The following is a 22,421-nucleotide window of genomic DNA, read 5'->3' as shown; positions in this document are numbered from 1 at the left end:
ATATAATCAATTAATTTGTGATAAAGTGGCAAGAAATACAAAGTGAAGCAAAAAAATTCTCAACAACTGGTCTTGGTAAAACTCATCAACTACATGAAAAAAGGTGACCTCAGAACTCTCTTTAATGCCATGCATGGAAGTCAAGTCAAAATGTATTAAATACTTTGATATCAGACCTGAAACCATAAGGTACATAGAGGAAAATATAGGCAGAAAACTCTATGACATTGAAGTTAAAAGCATCTTTAAGAAGGAAACACCTCTCTGTTCAAGCAAGTGCAAGCAAAGATAATCAAATGAGACTACATTAAACTAAGAAGCTTCTGCACCTCAAAGGTAACAGTAACTAGAATACGAAGACTACCCACAGAATGGGAAGAACTATTCACCAATATCCATCAGATAATGAGTTAATAAGTAATATATACAAGACCCTGATAGTACTTAGCTAGATGAAAAAAGTCATCTAACCCCATCAAAAAATGCAGAGAAGAAATAAACATTTTCCCAAGGAAGAAATGCAGATGGTCAAAAGACACATGAAAGAATGCCCCACATCACTAATTATTATGGAAATGGAAATAAAAACAATGAAATATCATCTCATACCACAGAGACTGGCAATGTCACTAGGCAAGAACAACCAGTACTGGTGCAGATATAAGGAGAAAGGGAATATTGACTGGTTCTGCCTTTTGGTAAAACAATTTGGATATTTCTCAAAAAACTAGAGATTGAGCTTCCATATTATTCGGCAATACTTCTCCTATGAATATACCCTAGCAATCCAAATTCACCATTCAGAAAAGCCTTCTGCATTCTTATGTTCATTACAGCACTATATACTACATAGCGAGAATTTGGGAACATCCAAATTGTTCAAAAAGAGATGAATGGCTAAAGAAACAGTGGTACATCTACACAATGGAATACTACTGGAGACATTGGTGGTGGGAAGGTTGTGAAGGGTGCTGTATTTTTATGTCTGAAACTCAACCATGAACAATTTTGTTACCACAGTGTTTAAAGTAATTATATATATGTATATATCAATAAAAATAAACAACTACCTTTTTTAATTGAAAGACAAAGAACACGCTCCCTTAAAATGAATCTATATCTGTGAAAAAGCTCTGTAATTAATTTTATTAAACCCATTTAGTCTATTTAATTTAAAATAAATCCTTAGTTACCAGATAATTTTATAGTAGGTAGGCCACCTGCCTTGCATGCAGTAGACCAAATTCCTCCCCATTTCAATGGTCCCCAGAGCCCTGCCAGGAGTGAACCCTGCATGAAGAGCACAGAGTAATTTCTGAGTATCGCCCAGAAACTAAAAATTAAACTAAAATAGGCCTTTAAGTTAGTAACTGCAGCAGCAACTTGAAGCTTTTTATAGCAGCACAATTTGGGGTTCCTGATAAACAAGCTGAATCAGAAAGAGGTTAGAGGCCAGCAGTGTTTGTGTTCTGGACCTTAGTGAATATAAATCACATGACAATTCAGTGCTACTGTGGGGATCCACCTCCTTCACTGAGAACTTGGTGCTCTCAGTCTCTGTAGGCTATTTAACTATAATCCTAACCCTTTCCCATTAAGCTGTAGAAGGTTCTCTGACTCTAGTTTATCTACTGATTATAATACTCCTCTTAAAAATATCTAAGTGGCTAGCCTTCATAAAACAGCTATTTTAGTTGAATAAAGGGATACTCATATCTTCCATTCATTTGTTGTGAGGGCAAATACCAATTTAGGACTAAGATAAACTAAAATATGACTGAATTTTAAGGTAAGGTCTTTAATCTAAATTTATTGGTATCAAAATTTAATATCACCTTTAATGTATAAGAAAGTTTAAACATTCCAGTGCCATTATTTTGGACAAATTATCCATGTAACAATGCCCCGAGTTTCCCTGTTGTCACTGATGTCACATATGAGTATGGTAGCATTGCCATTCTGAAAAATATATATGCCATTTTGGATAGTTTGACTCTCTCCTAGAACATAGCACACAGGATAAATTTTATAAATTATAACCATATTTGCACTATGTTTCTGTAACTGACTTTAACAGCATCATAGAAAATAATATGTGCAATACACTATTCTACCTCTGATACCCATTACAAACTGTGCTTTCAGTGAGTGACTGAATTGATAATAAAAATGAATATTATAATTCACATATTAAAACATACGTTTTAAGTCAATTGTAACTCAGCTTCCCAATATATTAAATCATTCACTCTATCATCAATTTCCAAAGGAAGAAAATTTGTCTTCACTTTGAAACTGAGAAAAGAGAGTTCTGTGATAGTTACTCATATGTTTATGGTCACACAGTAGTCATAAGTGTAAGATCATAATTCAAACAAAAATCCATCTGGTTTATTTGTAAGAATTATAAATAATATGATACATACTTTTTTTCCTCTGGCATTCTAATTGACTTAATTCTAAGGGAACAAATCTAAGCTTCAGAGAACATAAGTTCCTAAATAAAATATAGCTTAATAATTTTATCCTTGACCTAGGATACTACTCTCCCATCTGGGATCATATCAAAACACAGTGTGGGTGGTTATCAGAAGGGCAAAAGCTAGAAAAATCAAGGTATTGAGAAGCCCTTTCTGGTATCTTATTTTATGCTCTAATGTCTCAACAAAAATGAAGCATGAGGCAAGCACAGCAAGATCCAATGTCAGATCATCAGTAACTTAATCAAAAAACAATTTGTATAAATTTCTTATGCCTAAAAGAGGCCAGGCCTAACAGAAGGCTGGGAAGAAGAAAATGGGCTTTCTAAATGACTGGGGAGATGAACAAAATGTTGTATTAAATGATAACTCATGAAGACTGAAAGCTAAAAGAACATAGGAAGTGAACATGGGATTAAGATAAATTAATGAGAAAGAATAAGGTGATCTGAGGTGATGAGAGAAGTTTCAAATGAAGGGGAAAGGCTTTTTCTGGAAATCAAAAAGAAAGAGCATATATATTAAATGATTCTCTGAAGCTCAATTTGTAGTCAAAGTGCCATTTAGAAAGCTGAAAGAAAAGACCATTTTGTTAGTTATGGATAGATTCAGTATTCTGGAATTTCAAGATTAGGAAATTAGAAATCCTGTTCTATGGGTGTTTTAAAAATAGTTGGAGTGGGACCAGCGAGGTGGCACTAGAGGTAAGGTGTCTGCCTTGCAAGCGCTAGCCAAGGAAGGACATCAGTTCTATCCCACTGTGTCCCATATGGTCCCCCCAAGCCAGGGGCAATTTCTGAGCGCTTAGCCAGGAGTAACCCCTGAGCATCAAATGGGTGTGGCCCAAAACAAAACAAAACCAAACCAAAAAAATAGTTGGAGAAAAACAATAATAGCAAACAAAAACAAAATAAATGTATAAATTGGCTAACTTGTGATGGAGTTCAAAATCTATTTTCCTTGTAATTCAAGCTTTATCAATCTTTGAATAAATATGGGATCATATAATATCAACCTCAAAGTTCTCCAAACTTTACCTCTCCTTAATAATTCTGAATCTCCTGAACTCTTAGTTAACTAATTTTATCTTTGTTGTAAAAGGGAAACACCCCATTAGTTATATGCTAATGGGGACAACCAAATAACACTGATACCTTTGTTTTGGGTATCAGTGGTGCTGATACTCAGTGGTGCTTAGTGCTTTTTCTTGAACTCTGCATTCAGAAATCACTACTGGTGGGTGTCAGGGTGACTATATATAAAGATAAACCTGGGTTGACTACATGCAAAGATAATTTTCTACCCATCTTCCTATCTTTCTGACCCAGATACCTCTTTTTATTTTCTTGATTTGGGGCCACACCCAGCGACGCTCAGGGATTACTCCTGACTATGCACTCAGAAAATGCTCCTGAAAAAAAAAAAAAGAAATTGCTCCTGGCTTTGGGGACTATATGGGATGCTGGCCATGGTCCATCCTATGTCAGCCGCGTGCAAGGCAAATGCTCTACCACTGCACCATTGCTCCGGCCCTCAGATGCCTCTTTTTTAAGTGTAGTTCCACTGTATTATGTTGAATAATAGAAGCATTGGTACCCTTGCCATGTTAAAGTCATCATAGAAGTGATAGTGTCACATCACATGTCCTCTCACATGATCTCTATATGTTGTGAGGGTGTTCTCCAGCAGTGATTGGTGGTCAGTGGCCATTCCCAGTGACTCTAATCCTCATGATTCAAGCCTAACATTTTATGACTTTGGCTCAGTATGGGGTACTACTCAGGTGGTACTAAGTCACCTTGATGGTCTTGAGAGCTATGAGGGGCACACTTGGTGATACTCAGAAGAGCTGTGCAGTTTCCCAGGATGAAACTCAAAGTTTTGTATATGCCAAGGTTTGTACTAAATCTTTTGAGTCATCTTCCTGCTCCCTTGAGGTCTATCTTCTTGCTTGATGAAACTGGACTTTGATCTTCTCTCCTCCGGACCTAGATTAATAATTCTAGTCATTTTTTCCAGAATCTTCTAAGCAGAAACAAGCAAAAAAATACCTACACAAGCAAACATGTAACAAAATTTTTGTATGACTTGTCAGGTGGCACCTTGCCCCTCAATACATTAAACATTGTCAGATGGAGTCATTTGCAACAGAAACCTCCAGGATTAGGCATGCTCAGAAGGTTAACTAAAAGTAGTGTTTTAATTTTAGGAACCCTATCCACCTAATCACTGCCAAAGCTTCTTTCTCTCTGTGTACCTTTGCATTATGTAAATGAAAGTGGTCCTCCTAATTAGTCAATGCCAGAAATATACTTGTGTCCACCTGCATGGTAAGAAGTACCTTCAGAAACATATTCTTGGCCAAATTTATATATAGTTGGAGAGACTAAGAGGAGTCTGGTCCATTAACTTCTCAATCATTTCTCAAGCACACATTTTATTTAACTTCAGATTAATACACTTTCTTTGATTGACTGGAAAGAGAACGTGCAATAGAAGAATGAAGTTACTTTGCAGAACTATTGATGAAAACAAATGCTTAAAGGAAAACATAAATCTCTGGTATATATTTTTTCTTTCCTAATTTATAGTTTTGGACACACCAGCAGTGCTAGGAACCTATGCCCAGTTATATACTTGAAGATTGTTCCCAGTAGAACTGGGAAAATGAGTTGACCTCTCCATGCATAGCATTAACCTATTAAAAATAACTGTTAACTTTGGCTTTATGAGAAAAATTTCCCCAAGGTTCAGAGTTAACTTCATATATAATCCTACAGAAGTTCACATTTGCTTGATATTATCTGCAAATACTTCCTTATGACTTTAGAATACAATTCCCTTTGGCCTTTCAAATGTGGCCTTCTAAAATGCAGAATGCCTGAAATTATAGCATCAGTTTATACCAGGGGTGTCGTAATGTTTTATATACCTCTCTCACTGATTTCAACTAAGCATCTACCAGAACTTATGATAAAATAGTTTATATTCCACAGGATTGGGGTTTCAAAACTTTCATAGTATTGATTTTAGCAGAAAAAAATGTTCTGTGTTATTGCTGAAGTTGGTTTTCAGTTGTTCAGGATTCTTTGAGCAGGATAAAGGGAATGATTAAAGTTGCAATAAGCAGAGGTCTTCGCCTATCCTTACACTGTTTAAATATCCATATCTTGGTTGCTATTTCTTAAAGGCAGGAAAAGACACAATTGCTTTGTGAGGCCAGCGTCTGCATTGCAGGAGGACAATTCAGATATTAAATACATGAAAGTATGAGGCATGCAGCAGTGTTATTATTAGCAGAATCTGATAAAATCTCATAGACAATCAGCATTGATACCTCACAGTTTGTATAGAACTTAGATAAAGAGTGACAAGCAAGTAAAGTTTAAACCAAGAAGAAACATTTTGCCAGTCTGGAATTGAGAATCTAGAACTCAGGTAATTATAATAGAAGAAGCAGGAATTTAAAAACAGAAATAAGTAAGAAGTTAGGTATGCTTGTAGAGAGAACTGTCGAGGTACAGGAGGAGAAGGCATAGGTGACCACAGAGATAGGGAAATTTCTTTAGGACATTTTGTTTGAATAGCTTTAAAATTACCCTGAACTTTTATTTTTTAAATGTTTTTAAAATTGAGATTCTGTAATATCAAATACTATTAATGATTGTCATACATACAATTCTAATACCACATGCAACATTTTTGATACAAAACCTAGTTCAAGGCCCTATTTACAAACTTTCTAATTCAAGAGATATCAAAAGGTGAGATTTGCATTTTTAATACTCAGTCTTATTGAGATATAATTGGCTATAAAGTATCATTTATTTTAAGTTTGATGTATAGAATGATGTTTGACATATGAAGTTATTGTGAAATAAATGTCTTTGTGAGGTCATTTAACAACTCCATCAATTTAATAGTATGTAGGTATGTGGTTAGTATATTTTAGAACTACTCTTAACTTTCAGGCATATATTAAAGTATTGTTCATTATACTTTTAATGCTCTGCATTATATTCTCAGAACTACTTAACTGAAATGCAAGGGAAGGTTTGTTCCTTATGACCATTACCTCATTATTTTTACAACCTTTCTCTTCACCAAATATTCTGTTTCTATTTCTATGAATTCTGAAGTTTTAGAATCCACTTAAAGAAGTTATTATTGAATACTTGCCTTTCTCTGTCTGGCTTACTCACTAAGTATAGTGCCTTCAAAATCCTGGTGCAAATGGTAAGATTTTCTTCTTTCTTATGATTATATATAGAGTATATGTGTTATATTTTTTAATAAATTCATTCATTTTATTTGGCTATTAATAATAATATGTTAGAAAACATGGGATGAAGATATATTTGAAGGAAGAATTTTTCTTTTAGATATTTATCTAGGAATGAATAACTAGATACTTTATCAATTATATATTTTTAACTTGATTAATAACTGTGCTAATTTACATAGCAGCTATACCAGTTTCTTTTTTTTCTTTTCTTTTTTTTTGTTTTTGGGTCACACTCGGTGATTCTCAGGGGCTACTCCTGGCTTTGCGATCAAAAATCACTCCTTGTTTGGGGGACCATATGGGAAGCCAGGAATGGAACTCAGGTCCATCCTGGATCAGTCGCGTGTAAGGCAAACACCCTACAGCTGCGCTATTGTGCTGGCCCCTAGCTGTACCAATTTCTACATACACAAATAGTACACAACGTTTCTTTAGTACACCATTGCAATCATTTTTGTCTCATGTTTTTGATTATAGTTACTCCATGCAGGTTTTTGGCTTATGATTACTATGAGACTTACATAAAATTTCCTATAGATAAAACTCTTTTACAGAAACCTAATCTTATATAAAGAAAAAAGAAATATCTATCTTTCTGTTCATTATATATATGAATATATGCATATATTCATATGATTGATTGACTTTTGGACCTACCTGGCAGCGTTCAGGGGTTACTCCTGGCTCTGTGCTCAGAAATTACTCCTGGCAGGCTTGGGGGATTATATGAGATGCCAGAAATAGAACCCAATCTGGCTGTGTGGAAGGAAAATAGCCTACACAATGTACTATCACTCCAGCTTTCATCCTATATTTTTGATGATATATTGTCTATCTTTTTATATTATGCATTTATTAAAGTTAAATTTTATTATAGCCATAGTTATCTTTAGCATTTATGTTCATTACTCTTGCTCTTTAGTTAAGGGTGCCTCTACAAAGTTATAGTATTAGATTATGTTTAACTTTACTATGTATTTCCCTATACCAGTGTGCTGTGTCTTTCATATGCTTTCATGTAAGTAATGTCTTTCAATCCCACCTACTAATTCCTTCAGTGTTTCTTATTAGGCATGTGTAGTAGTAACACACTCTTTTAGCTTATTCGGGGCATTTTCTCTATTTATTAAAAAGTAATTTGCTGAATGTAGTATTCATTGTTTGTAAGTTATTTTCTTTTAGAACTTTAAATATATCATCCAACTCTTTCGGCCTGTAAGTTTTTGTATTGAGAAATATCTCAATAGACTTAGGGGTGTTCTCTTGTATATGACTGGATACTTTCATTTTTATTGCTCTTAAGACTCTCTTGGTATTTGAATTTTGGCAGTATTATTTTGATTTGATTATAGAAGCTATCTTCAAGTTGAGTTCTATTATATAAATAAACTTATATTTCCAAGTTTCTCCTCCTATTTTGAAAATACACAACCATTATTATTTTTTTGCGTATATATATTCCTCTCTTCTTCTAGGAGCCTGATAATTCTCAAGTTTTATTTTAATGGGACTTTGGAGATTCCAAGGTGTCATTGATTTTTTAAATAATTCTTCTCTTATGAAATTCAATTTTTTAATCTAATCCTCATATTATCATTGTTCTTTTTTGGGGGGCACATCAGATGATGCTCAGGGTTTACTCCTAGGTATGTGCTCAGAAATCAATCCTGGATTGGAGGACTATATGGAATGCTGGGGGATCCAACCGCAGTCTGTCCTAGGTCAGTGCATGCAATGCAAATGCCCTACTGCTTGTGCAAGTGCTCTGGCCCCTTTTTGTTCTTTCTGACACTGTTGTTCTTTATTACATTTTACTTATTTCTTTAGCTAAGTAATTAATTTTGAATCTTATTAATTATATTTATTATATTATATTACTGGTTTAGCCATATAATTTTTAATTTAATTGGATTTATTTTTGGAGCTTTTTGAAATTCATTAAAATGTTCTTAATTGAGTCAATAATATGTTGGGTTGTTTAATAGAAATATGGTATGTCCCCTTTAAGTAGTATTCCAGATTCTTTACATTTTATATTTATCTTGCTGTCTTTGCATTTAATGTAACAGTTATCCCCTATAGGATTTCTGGCTTACTTTGGATATAAATATTTTGTCAGCTACTGAAAATTCTAAGGCTCATTCTAAGCACCACACTTCTTTTTCTCTCTTCTGGCAGAATTCTTATGTTTTTATAATTTCTGCTCCTATAGAGTTAGGTCATGTGTTAATACTATCCGTTTTGCTTATTCAGGAGCAGTTTCAGAGCTACTACTTTTCTGGACAGGTTTTCTAGCTCCTGCAAAATGTTGTAGAGAGTTGGTCATGTGTCAGGGCTATTGTGAGTGAGATGTACAGAACACTGTGGATACCCATAGACCAGTTAGAAAAGTGAACATTCATGGGGACGGCGAGGTGGCGCTAGAGGTAAGGTGTCTGCCTTGCAAGCGCTAACCAAGAAAGGACTCCGGGTCTATCCCCTGGCGTCCCATATAGTCCCCCCAAGCCAGGGTCAATTCCTGAGCGCTAAGCCAGGAGTAGCCCCTGAGCATCAAACGGGTGTTGCTCGAAAAACAAAACAAAACAAAAACAAAAACAAAAGAAAAGTGAACATTCCAAGTGACCCAAAAATCTTCTGAAATGGCCTTGGATATGTTTAATAAGATATTTATTCCATTGATACACCATAATCTGAGTCTTGGAGATTTTTCAAGAATATCATGATTAACTAATCTAGATGAGGTGGAAAATTCTTTTTTATCAAAATGTGAAGAACTGCATATCTTGTCAAAAGTTATCACTTTTCCTTGTCCATGAAATCATGGTAACAAATTAAACTATCCTTCCTACTCTCCTCAATGCATCCAATACCATTTTTTCTCTATCTGATGATGTACTGTAGCTTCTCTACGAGAATTTTGGATTTCTACAATGGCTCTATTATCTGTGATGATTTTTTAATTTAGTGTTCTTCATGGGCTTCCGAATTATGGGTCAGAAGAAATAGAGTTTGTGAACCACTTACTTGAGGGTCAACTTACAATACAATGTCACTGTGTGTGATGCTCTTTTTTAGTTCTTTGTTACATGATGGTTGGTACAGACCAAAGTGAAATGGACTTCTAGCCCAAGGTTCTTCAAGCTTTTTAAATAGGGGATCAATTCACTGTACTTTAGATGATGTACTATAGTGTTTTATTAAAAAATTATGAACAAATTCCTAAGCACACTTAATACATCTTATTTTGAAATAAAAACAAAACAAAAAATAGGAAGAATACAATTTTTAAAATGAAAAACAAGTAAATTTATATCAAGAAACTTACTCGTATTTCAATGGGAACCATGGACCTGTTTTTGGTGGGCCATAGTTTAAGGCCCCCTGCCTGAGACTGAGAGGAGGAGTCTAGAGACAGAGCGAAGGAGAGGAGTCAGAGAATGTGGCTCACATGCCACACATGCGCACTTTGGGCCTGGTATGAGTTGGCTTCTAAGCGGGACAGACAGCATCAGCAAATACACCCTGCGGATGGATAAATTGGATAAATGTCTTGGGGCCGCATGTGGCCCACTGGTAACAGTTTGAGGACTCCTGCTCTAGTCAATCCCTCAGGATATGGAAAGTTTTCTAGGCCTATCATTAGGAACACGGCCAGAGAGTCCATGCTTCCAGTGTAGCTTCCTCTTAAAGCATAAAAACAATTCACCATCTTGTTGCTATTACATTCTGTGAGAGTGCATTTCTAAGTTCCCAGAAAATGCATCAGCTGCAGGCCCAGTAACCACTCTAGAATTTCTTTAGGTGCAATAAAGTCACAGATGAAAAGAGAATTATTTGGACAGCCCATTGTCTAAGTTTAGAGACCACACATTCCTCCCACCCCCAACTTATCTGGGATGAGTTTAGTTAGAGAAATAACTACATTTCGAACTATCCTAATAATGAGAATGTATGAAGGAAATAGAAAGCCTGTCTAGAGTACTGCAGGGGTTGGGTGGGGAGCAAGGAGACTTGGGACATTGGTGATGGGAATGTTACACTGGTGATGGGTGGTGTTCTTTACATGACTGAAACCCAAACAACACAATCATGTATGTAATCAAGGTGTTTAGATAAAAAATATAATAAAAAAAGAGAATAAAGAAAAAATAATAAAATAAAATAAAAAAAGAATTAAGAGAAGGGGAAAGTCAACTGAAAAACAAATCTAGATTCTAAGAAATTAAAGATTTAAAGCAGATGTTTCCCAATAGTGAGAATTGAGAGTGGCTACAACTTTAAGCACAGAGGAACCTAATACCTGTGATTTGAAGACAGCACAGCCAGCCAGTCTGAACTCAGTGATGGTATGTGATAGCTTGGTAAAATTAACTTGGCTAGCAGAGCCAAGTTGGTACAGTATCTACACTGAGGTGTCACTTAGCATCTCAGAATTTTGTATTCCTCAGCTTTAAAATATCACTGGTTATGGCATAAAGTGCTATAAGGAGCAAGTAAAATAGTAGATATCATGTTTAATGGTCCTTATGACTACAACTACTACATCTGTCCTCCCTATATAGAACAAGAGATCCTAATATATGGGAAAATATTTTTTATTGATCCACTTCTTTCCAAAGCCTTCTTAATTTCTACAGTTTTACCAGTGCTATTGCCATCTCTTAACTACCTAAATAAAAACAATAAGTAGGAAAAAATTAATCCAAGAACACCAAGCTTCCTAATTATATAAAAATAGCTTTTATGCTATCAAGGATTTGCAAATAGAATAACAGAAAGAATTCTGAGAAAAATATATTGGTAAATATTATTGTATATTTTTAATTGACAAGATTATCATATTTTAGGTAGGCATAATATCCTTGAAATACTCTTATTTCTTCAAAGAGCTGCATAGATATACAGAAAAACTGAGGAAGAAACAGCTTCACCCATCTGATAGAGATTGGACATGAGAAGAGTTCAAGGGAGATTTATTCTTGACCCACAGGAGAGTAAAGAGCAAGAACACCTGATGGTCCTGAGGCCAAACTTTTATCAAATAAACTTCTAACAATATTATAGATAATGGCTTTACTGAGAATTACAGGCAAAGGAGCTTGAGACGTTAAAAATAACACCAGGACTCCTACAGTGCAATCTCTGATCACTAACAAATCGAGTGTTCCTGTTAGCCAAGTGACTAAGTTGGCTGCCCTTTGAGCCTCTGTGTTTTTCAAGAACAGACAGTTGTGGAATGAGCCAGCCATAATCCAAGGGATATGTCCTTGAAATGCATTCATTCTGTGGAGAAAGGACTCGTGCTGATGCTACAAATGCATTGGCCTTTCTTTGCTGCTTTTGGGATTTCACAAGGCAGGCCACAGGTGATTCTCCAGGAATTCAATCATGACCCCATTCTAGTATCAGTTATTTTAATTTTGTGGAAGAAAATACTTTTAAGCTGTATCCCTGTGGGCTGTGGGGTTGTCAAATAAAGAAGCTGAATGTATAACATCAGGAATTCTAGCTTATTGCTTTCTATTGGGTTGAAACAAAGGCTTTTGAGGATAGATTTACCGCAATGTGTTTAGTTAGTAGGTCAGTGGCATTTTTTCCAGTGGTACCAAAATAATTGTTTTAAGTCTATATTATCTTTTTAATGTTGAGAAAGCTATTTACCATGATATAAATTTTGATTCATGGTGTAATGCAAATAAATTTGTGGAGAATAAGAAATTAAAGTCTGTCATATATATTCTAATTATTTGTTTATTGATATCATTTTGTTTGTTTTTTTTAATCTGTATTTTATATCTGGGAAAAAAGTAGGAGAGGTAAAGAGAAAGAGGGAAAGAAAGAAAGAAGAAATAATTAATTATAAGTCTTCAAGAAATAATTGATATTAAAGCATGGACTTTTGAGTTGTAACAACCTGTACTTTCTCTTTAATGTGAGGGTTGAAGCCCTAGTACTTGCAATCTTTATTAGAACATTTTTTTCTGAGCATTTGTTTAAATCACTTCTTCCATCTATCAATCTAACTGAATTTCCATTGTCCACCTCCACTATCTCCTACCTCCTTACCTAATACATTCTGTGACCATTCAATCATTTATTTCTCAATTCATACTTTCTGGTCAAACACCAACATTATTATTTTTGTTCGTTTGTTTTTTTGGGCCACACCCGGTGATGCTCAAGGGCCACTCCTGGCAATGTGCTAAAAAATCGCTCCTGGCAGGCAGGGGGGAACCATATTTGATCAATCCAGGGATGCCGGAATTCAACCCACAGTCTGTCCTGGATCAGCTGCGTTCAAAGCAAACACCGTACCACTGTACTATGTCTCTGACCCCTCAGTTTTAAATTCTTACATGTAGCTATCAATATAAACAGTATTATTTATTAAAGAGGCTAAGAAACATTGGTGAGATCCAGAAAGTATGTGGTAGTGCCTTTACCATATGTTTGTTTTAGGCCGAAGTTTCTTCTATTTTTGACAAGGATCCTTTCATACAACACTGTACCCATTCTTTAGATAATGAGAACTTTACCCCAATATTTTATGCTGTATACTTCTCAGAGATCCACTTAGGCCATTAATTACACTTGCCTCTCTGAGCAATGCATCAACTTGATTGTATTTTAATGAGCCACACCAGGTCACCTTTGAGGCCAAATGTTCTAGGATACTGCTTTGTATTAAGAACACACTCAATATCAACTAGTTCATGAATTTTAAATATTTATGAGTTTCAGACAAAGTGTGACTATAATTTCACTAGTAAAAGAAAATTTAAAGAAGTATTACCATTTTAATATTGTACAAATTTTAAAGCAGCAAACATTTTTAAGCAAGATATAATACCTCCTCTTCTAGAGCAAGTTTTAACATTGAGAGATTTAATTTTGCAATATTTATAGCCCTACTTTCATTTTATATTACCTTTGCCAAGTATTAAATTCTTAAACTCTTCTATATATTATTATTTTAATTTTTATATTTTATGTTTTTTGGTTTTTGGGTCACACCCGGCAGCACTCAGGGGTTATTTCTGGCTCTATGCTCAGAAATCGCTCCTGGCAGGCTCGGGGACCATATGGAATGCTGGGATTTGAACTACTGTCCTTCTGCATGAAAGGTAAATGCCTTACCTCCATGCTATCTCTCCGGCCCCGCTTCCAATTATTTTTAAGCACTGTCTTCTATCTGATGCCACTTTGTAGTGTGTGTGTGTGTATGTGTGTGTGTGAGTTGTGTGTGTGTGTGAGTGAATGTGTGTGTGTGTGTGTGTGTTTCCTGGGAGTTCTGATAACAAAGTTTTCCTCCAAAATTTCTTATGACTATAGGATGTGTGAACATTGAATTGTTCTCCACCTTTGTGAACTAAATATTGGGGATAAGACTCAAGCAAGAATTAGCATTTGAAATAATTCTGAGACAACTAGCAGCATTTTCCTGACTGCCATGGTACCCTGGAGATTGCCAGTGAATCATAACAGGAGTTAGTAAACAAGTTGGAAGCAAGTGTCTTTCAGTATTTCTAAAACAATTTTAATAGATAGGCTGATTTTAATGACCAAATCACTCTTATGGACTAGAAGAACACTGAGAATTTTGTCTTCTCATTCAACTTGCTGCTGTGCTCATGTTTGAGAACAAGTTTCCTTCCTTCTTATATATATCATCCTGCAATATCATGGATATTGACATATTTATTACATTGTTCTACAGTTAGCACTCACTCATTAGTACTAGATGCCAGTTAACACTATAAAATGCTGTGTGTATTCAAATTCTAAAAGTTATTATGTAGAAATACTCTCCCTTAGCATATAAATGAATCTTCAAGTTACTGTCTCATTAAAATGAATATATAATTGATGGGCCAGAGTGGTGGCGCAAGCTGTAAGGCACACGCTAGCCTATGACAGACTGGGATTAGATCCCCTGGCATCCCATATGGTCCCCCAAGTGATTTCTAAACACATAGCCAGGAGTAACCCCTGAGTGTCACAGGGTGTGTCCCTCAAAACAAAACAAATATATAATTGATGTTTCACTTTAAATTTTGTAAGAGATTATTAATATTTAGAAGTGAATGCCTTCAAGATACAAACTAGTAGTTTTCCTGCCCCACACTTACATCTAAATATGTAAACAAGAAGAAAAGTTCTCAAATCTATATTCACCTAGCTAGAATGCTGTCTCACGTGGCCCATAATAAAGTTATCCAATAGATGGAAATTGTTTTCTATTATGAATTAATAAGGCTTTGAAACTATTGATGAATATATGGAATTGTGTTCAAAGAATGTTTTGTTTTAATATATTCTATGTCTTTATTTTCACAGAGAATTTATGAATGCTTTATCTTGAAAGACTGTTACCCCTCTACTCTTAACTATAACTTAAATTTCATGTAAACAGCTCAAATTTAGAAGAGTAAGGAGAAATAGTTCCTTTGTTGGTGTAGTTGCACTGTTTGCTAAATAATTCTCTGACATAAGTAAGTTTATACTCTTGAAGAATAGCAATATTAATATTTGGAAATAAAAACAAAAATGCATATAATTCTCTTTAGTAGAGTTTCTTAGAGAAAAGTAACAAAATATTTCATAACATTATGCCATATATATATTTTTTACAGTTAACCATGTGACACCATACAGAGTAATGTTCTCAATCAGTGACATTTTTGATCCCACAGGAATACAGGTAAGTCCTTAATATGGCTAATTATGATTTTTCTAGTTTCTGATGGTTTGTATGTGACACGATTATCTTATCAATAGTATGTTTAGAAAAATGAAGAAAGTGGGTACTTGAAAAAGATGAGAGCTGAATAATTTCAAATTAATTTCCCCTTTATTTCTTCACTCTATTCAAACTTGTTTGGTTCCTAGCTATCAAAAGATGTGATAATTACCAAGGAGGTGTAGGTTGGTGTAGGTTAAGCACTTTCATAAATACTTTGTCATTTAAATTATAAGTTATTAAATATCAGGCTTAGTGACACATCGGTGAATTCTCATGGAACAAGTTTGTATCTCAAGTTTGTATCTTGACTTACCTAAACTACTATTGACTTTCAGATCAACCACAGTGGCTGAAAAATGGCAATGGCTTTGTGATCCTGATTGTCAAAATAAGACAATTATTTTCTGTTGAAGCAAAGATATTCATGTCTCATTTATTTGAAAATAATCATACAATGGTACTTGACAAAGTGTATTTTTGCATACAATTTTAATAAAAAATATTACTTTTATTTTATTTGTATCTATATGCACACTAATCCTTTAAAAGTCAAATCATTTCCTCCAAATTTTGTAACCTTATTTATTTTTAATCTTATTAACTTTGTTTCTGGACCACATTCAGCTGTGCATAGGGTTTATTCCTGGCTCTTCATAAACTCAAGGAGGGCTCTGGGACATATGTGTTGCTAGGGATAAAATCTGGTTTAGCTGTACCAAGCTTCCTACTCGCTATATTATCTGTCTATCTCTTGAATTCTAAACTTTTAATCATTATCTGTGGATTTTTGTAAAAGACAACTACTTTATCTATCAATTGCAAGAACCACTCCTAATCTTTCTTAATTTTGTCCCAAAATTAATAGTAGGACTCAAATTAACTGCCTTTAATTTTTAAATTTGCATATGCATTACATTGAAGAAGTATTAAAGAAGTATTCCTTCTTTAATCATGAGTTTTTTATACACATCTAACAGAGATAAGAGTTCTTCAGGGAAAATTCTATTTTAATTATAATTTGCACAAAGTACTTTTAGAAAGTACTTTTAGAAATTTTCTTATGATAATGCTTTAAAGACCATTGTTAAAAATCTTAACACTGGTTTTATTTTATTTTATAACCCCTGAACACATTAGGATACTCCCCCTAATTTTTAAAAAGTAATAAAATTAATCAGAGACTTAGGTCAGACTGAGAGTATAGAGCAGGAGTCCACAAACTATGGCCTGTAGGCCCCATGTGGTCAGCTGAGGACTTTTATCAGGCCTGCTTAGCAGATGAATTGTCCCAGGCCTGCAGTGCACATGTGTAGCAGACCATTTATGGAGGAAGAATTTATTTATTTATTTTTCTTTATTTAAGCACCATACTTACATACATGATTGTAGTTGGGTTTCAGTCATAAAAAGAACATCCCCTTCACCAGTGCAACCTTCCCACCGTCAATGCCCCCAATCTCTCTCCTTCCCAACCCCCATATCTGTATTTGAGATATGAATTCTCCTCTCTCACTCATTAACATTTTCATGATACTTAGTGTAATTATCTCTCTAACTGAACTTATCACTCTATGTAACTCTGATTTTATAAAAGAATACTAGTTATCTAGTCATTTAGAAAGTTGTTACTGTTTGAAAACCCTTTAAACCATTCAAACTACTAATATAGAACAAAAATCAATACTAATACAACATTGTTTACTTTTTAAAGTAATAAAGTAATTTAAATATAACTGTGAAAGGCTTTTAATTCACATTGGTCTCAATAAAAATTATAAAAATGTTCTTAGTCAATATTTGAATAAAAAAAGCAAAGTCATAGTATAAGCATACTAGGTTCTCAGTTGTGTGAACAATGAAAATTGATGAACAGCATAGCTATGTTATAAATATTTAAAATGTACAAACCATTTCTAGAGAGAAACATTAGAATTAAGATTAGTGGGTTTTTCTGACAGATAAACCTATCTACATTCAGATAACTGAATAATAGATACCTAAGAGACCCATTAGCCTACTGATGGCCCTGTAATGCTCTTCTTATTATGAAATTAATTTAAAAATTAATATTTTAAAATTAGTAAAACTTACTGCTATTTGCCATATACAAACTGGGAAGAAAGTTTGGTTTTATTTTGATCACTATAAAAGTTGGATATACGCATGTGTGAAGAGATTCTGCTTCTCTATTACAGAGTAAAATGAATTGACAACTCTAGTTGAAAGTTAAATTTTGTCAATAATTAAAAAAATTAAAAGTATGTAACGTGTCTCACAATTATTTTTCTCTGTTTTCTCAAGTAGAAGGAAGGTCATAGGTCCCTAAATGAATAATGTGAAAATTAAAAGGCATTGTTTCTTTCCCACAAACCAATTTTTGTAACCTAGAAACATTTGTGTAAATGGAGGGACATGGTTTTCTCAGTCTTGTTTCAAAAGCCATGTATAGAGTCTATATTTGTGTTAGGAAAAAAATAATCTGGGAAGAAATCTGAGTGAGAAATCTTTTCCACATTTCCTTCTCTGTGAAAGTAGTAGTACCAGCAGGCCTGGGAAATAATGTTTCGGGTCTGAAGGCATATTCGGTAACTACAGAGACCTCCTTTGATACTTCTAAAGTCATTTTAAATGGGGCTATCCATTTTGTCGGAGTCACACAACTCATCCAGAACCGAGTACAGTCATCTATTGTTGCCCGCTGATCACCTGTTCCTCCCATGATCTTTATGTTTGATCTTGGAGACATTAAGCAGCATGGAAAGCAAAAACATCATTGAGTACGCGGCCACCTGCCCTTGTCAATTGACTTGATAGAGAGAACTTTTTTATTTGCCATTTACCCACTACCAGAGAGGGTATGCTGGGGTGAGTAGTGTATGTCTGATGAGTTCAGCAGGGGGGTTCAAGCTACAAAAAGATAACCAAGTTAAAACACAGAAAACGGTAATGCTTTTCAGTAGGTAGTGATGCCGACCACCAGGTGACCGGCTTAAAGAATGGAGTTCCACTAAGAAGCTTGCACAATTGCTTCATGGGATATCTTCACTCTTTCCTTGAAGGGTCAACTTAGTCTAGGAGCTTCTCTCAAAAGGCTCAGTGGGTAGTACCAGCAACTCCCTAGCTAATAAAGAGGTTTTCTATTTCTTTTTCCCTCCATTTGGATTGAATTAAATATTGCCTTCTGAAAGGCAGTCTATGGCTTGGCACTATTATCTGCCTGTGCAGCTGAGGTCAAGAGCAAAGAAACTGATTCCCAGAGTAGGAGTTAACTGGGGTTGGGCACACTGCCTGCCCAACTTGTGAAAAGATTTATGCTCAGAGTAAATCAGGTGTGCTCTTTAGGGAAAAGCAATAGCAATAACAATGGAGGGAATGGGATCATGGAGTAGCTTTACTCTTCATATCAAGGGGTATTACTGAAAAAGCAGAGACAAGTTCTTAGATTCATGGGTTAAGGATATCATCTTCCATTCCATGATGGCTATTTTTCCAAGTACAAAAACATGAAGGAATTCATGTAGTAGAAGGAAGCTTGTCTTTAAGTTTCTGAATCAAAACAGAGTAGATATAAATCTATTTGTAAAAATTTTCACATGTTAAACAAAATTGAATTAGTCTCACTGAGATTACATTATTTACTATATAATTTGACATGCATCCTATGTAAAATATATATTTGTGGTGCTTTATATTTTGCAATAACTCTAAAATAAAAGCTTTTACAGACTAAGAGGAGTTTATGTTTCTAGCAACACAAACTTGAATCTGGATTTTTTTTTCTTTTTTTTTTTTTCATTGCTCATCTCAAGACACAATGTGTTTCATTCGCTAACAGACACTAACCAGAAAGCCTTATCCACTTTAAACATGACCTAACTTACATGAAGATAGTTGTTGAAGTTTTGTCTAGCATAGTGTATTAGAACTTCAATTTATGTAGAATGTAGGAAAAAAAACAGGCAACAAACTCCTGAATTAGAGATGAGGGAACTGAATGTTCTAGGTAATATTCTAAAGGGGGAGCATAGGAAGAATCTTCTTAATTTTGACTGGAGTACACTATAAATTAGTCATTTTTTAAACTTATTTGACCATTATTCTGATATCTCATTAATGAGTAATTAAGAAAAAATCTAATTACAATACCTTGATTTTGAGGAATAATATAAAATCTATTGTACCTTAAATTCAATTAGGATTACCAGATTTTCTAAATCTCTTTCTGAATTCTCTAATAAGAAACTCTGGAAAGATTTTCAGATGCCACAACTAATGAATAATTGGCTAATCAAATTTATGCAAATAAATCTATAAATATATAAGTATATATTCTAAAATATATTCATATACTTAATAAATGTATATATGTCATCTACTTACTAGAAGGGGTCACTAATGAATGAAACCCCCTGATTCAAATACTGAATAAAATTTCTGTTCCTTTTTTCTTTCCAGAGATTGTTTATAACCTTTATTCACTGGCCATCGTGCTATCCATTATACTCTTGAACAATTATGAAAAGATAATTTCTGGTTTTTCTCCCCACTCATTGAACTGTTTCCATCAGTAAATGAAAATATTGCTTAAATTATCCATCCAAAAACAAACCTGAAATTTTATTTCTCTTGTTTTTTTTCATTGCTCATCTCAAAAGTGATTACATGCATACATACATACACATGTGTAGATGCACTTATCAAATCTTGGTGATACTATATATGAATGTATCTTTATTTGACTTCCAGATCTTTTTGCTCCTCTATATTTAATATGGGTTATTTTTATATTTAATATTTATTAGTTCTTCTTATATTTCTGTAATTTGTTTCACTGAAATGTAAGAATGACCTTAAATAAAAAACTAAAAAATGACATTTTTTTCTAACTTTATATGTAAAATAATATCATCTTGTAGAGTATTTAAAAGTATAGCCATCTCTTATACTGAGTTCCCATTAGTCTGTTACTAAACTTCCTTAAATGTATAGCTATGGTACAATTATCAAAACTCAAAATTTAACAGTATTAATAAATTGAGCACTACTTTATCATTTTCCCTTTGGAGGCTGCACTGGCTTGACACTTACTCCTAGCTCTGCACTCAGGGATTACTCCTGGCAGTGCTCAGAGGCCAATATAAAGTGTCAGGGATCGAACCTGGATAGGCCATAAGCAAGTAAGCACCCTTTATGCTATATTATTGATCTGACCCGAATTTAGGTATTTTTTATTTTAATTAGTTAATTAATTTCTTTATTTTGTTTTTATGGCCACACCCAGTGACACTCAGGGGTTACTCCTGGCTATGCACTCAGAAATTGCTCCTGGCCTGGGGGAACATATGAGACTCTGGGGTATAGAACTGAAGTCTGTCCTAGGTTAGCTTGGGCAAGGTAAACGCCCTACCACTTGCACCACCGCTCCAGCCCCTGAATTTATATATTTTAAAGAACAAGTTTAGTTTATATATATTTCAAATTAATGTCATTTTTGTTCCTGAATCCATCAATAGTAGTTAAAATAAAACCCAAAATTTGAATTACTGTATTTTTTGCTCTAGAAGATGTGCTTGACCATAAAACACACATAGTTTTTAGATGCTCTTTTCCTCTGAACTCAGGCTTCAGTTCCAGGCAGCACACTCTCCATAACATACACTTTAAGGGGAGAAAAGTGTATCTTATTGTATTAAAAATATGGTATGTTTTATAAAATAGCATATGCTCATTACTTAGTCTACTTTTACAAGTTCACTTGTGTAATCAACTTTACTAGATATATTTCTGCTTCTTGCATGCCCAGAGTTGATTTAGTCAAGGACTTTACACACTATTTCTAGTAAAGAAATGCTCTTATTCTGGTTCTTTGAGCAGCAGTCCTTTTCTCTTCTTTTGAGAATCTTAAATATCACGTTTACCAACCATTCTTAATGCATAGAGTCCTTATGACATTTTATGTTATATATGTCTGCTTATTTTTCTCATAGAAATTATTTTACCCTTGACTGCTTTGTTAGCTTTCTCTTTTGTTATCTGGCCTATTAGAAATATCTTCTAGAAGAAAAAATAACATTTATAGGGATTTATAAGGCATTTATATTATTTTTCTATTTTTAATATAACAAGTTGTCATAATCTTTGTGACTTGTGAAATACAGATTCATTATCCCAGAGTTTTGTATGTCAGATATCCAGTGCATTCAACTGTCTGGAGTATTAAAAACTGAAACCATGTTTTAGAAAGTGATGTTTCTTTTTATGGAGGCTCTCAGATAGAATCTACTTCCATATCATTCATATTGTTCATAGAAATTAGTTTTATTTAGTTGTGGTACTGAGTTCCTATTTACTTGCTGGCTGTCTTCTGTGGTCATTCATATCTCTAAAATGTCATTCCAGTCTCTTGTTTGTGACCCCTTCCATCTTCATAGCCAGTAATAGCAGACTGAATATCTTCGATGCTTTGAATCAATCTCTCTTCTCCTTTTCACTCAATTTTTCAATTTCACCAGGGGAGATTCTCTTTTTTAGTGTGTTTATTTGAGGCAACCACTTGCATTTATTTATTTTATTTATTATTTTATTTATTTTATTTAGGAGGAAGAGAAAGAGAGAGAAAAAGAGATAGAGACAGAGACAGAGAGGAGAGAGATGCAGTCCAAATTGTGTAGCTTAATAAAAGATTCAAATTATATTTGACCAACCTGAATAAATCAGGATGCTGCTTATTATAGGCTAGCTTCTATCACCTAAAATTTATATGGTGAATCCTAAACCAAAATGTAACTGGGGGAACATCACCTTTAAGAAGTTATAATTCTTTGGGGCTGGAGTGATGCCTTGCACACAGCTGACCTAGGATAGACCAAGGTTCAATCCCTGGTGTCCCAAATGGTCCTCCCAAACCAGAAGC

General features: G+C 34.3%; 1 long non-coding RNA gene and 1 pseudogene across 1 annotated transcript in view; both read right to left on the bottom strand.

The window, feature by feature from the left end:
- The window catches only part of LOC126008889 (uncharacterized), a 681,047-nt gene that overhangs the window by 332,105 nt on the left and 326,521 nt on the right, over positions 1-22,421 (bottom strand). The gene's annotated exons all lie outside the window — the stretch shown is intronic.
- On the bottom strand, positions 13,164-13,269 carry LOC126010261 (uncharacterized; annotated as a pseudogene).

The sequence above is a fragment of the Suncus etruscus genome, chromosome 5 (assembly GCF_024139225.1).
Source record: "Suncus etruscus isolate mSunEtr1 chromosome 5, mSunEtr1.pri.cur, whole genome shotgun sequence".
Lineage (NCBI taxonomy): Eukaryota > Metazoa > Chordata > Mammalia > Eulipotyphla > Soricidae > Suncus > Suncus etruscus.
Note: the sequence above shows the minus strand (reverse complement) of the source record. Positions and strands in the feature narration are given on the sequence as shown.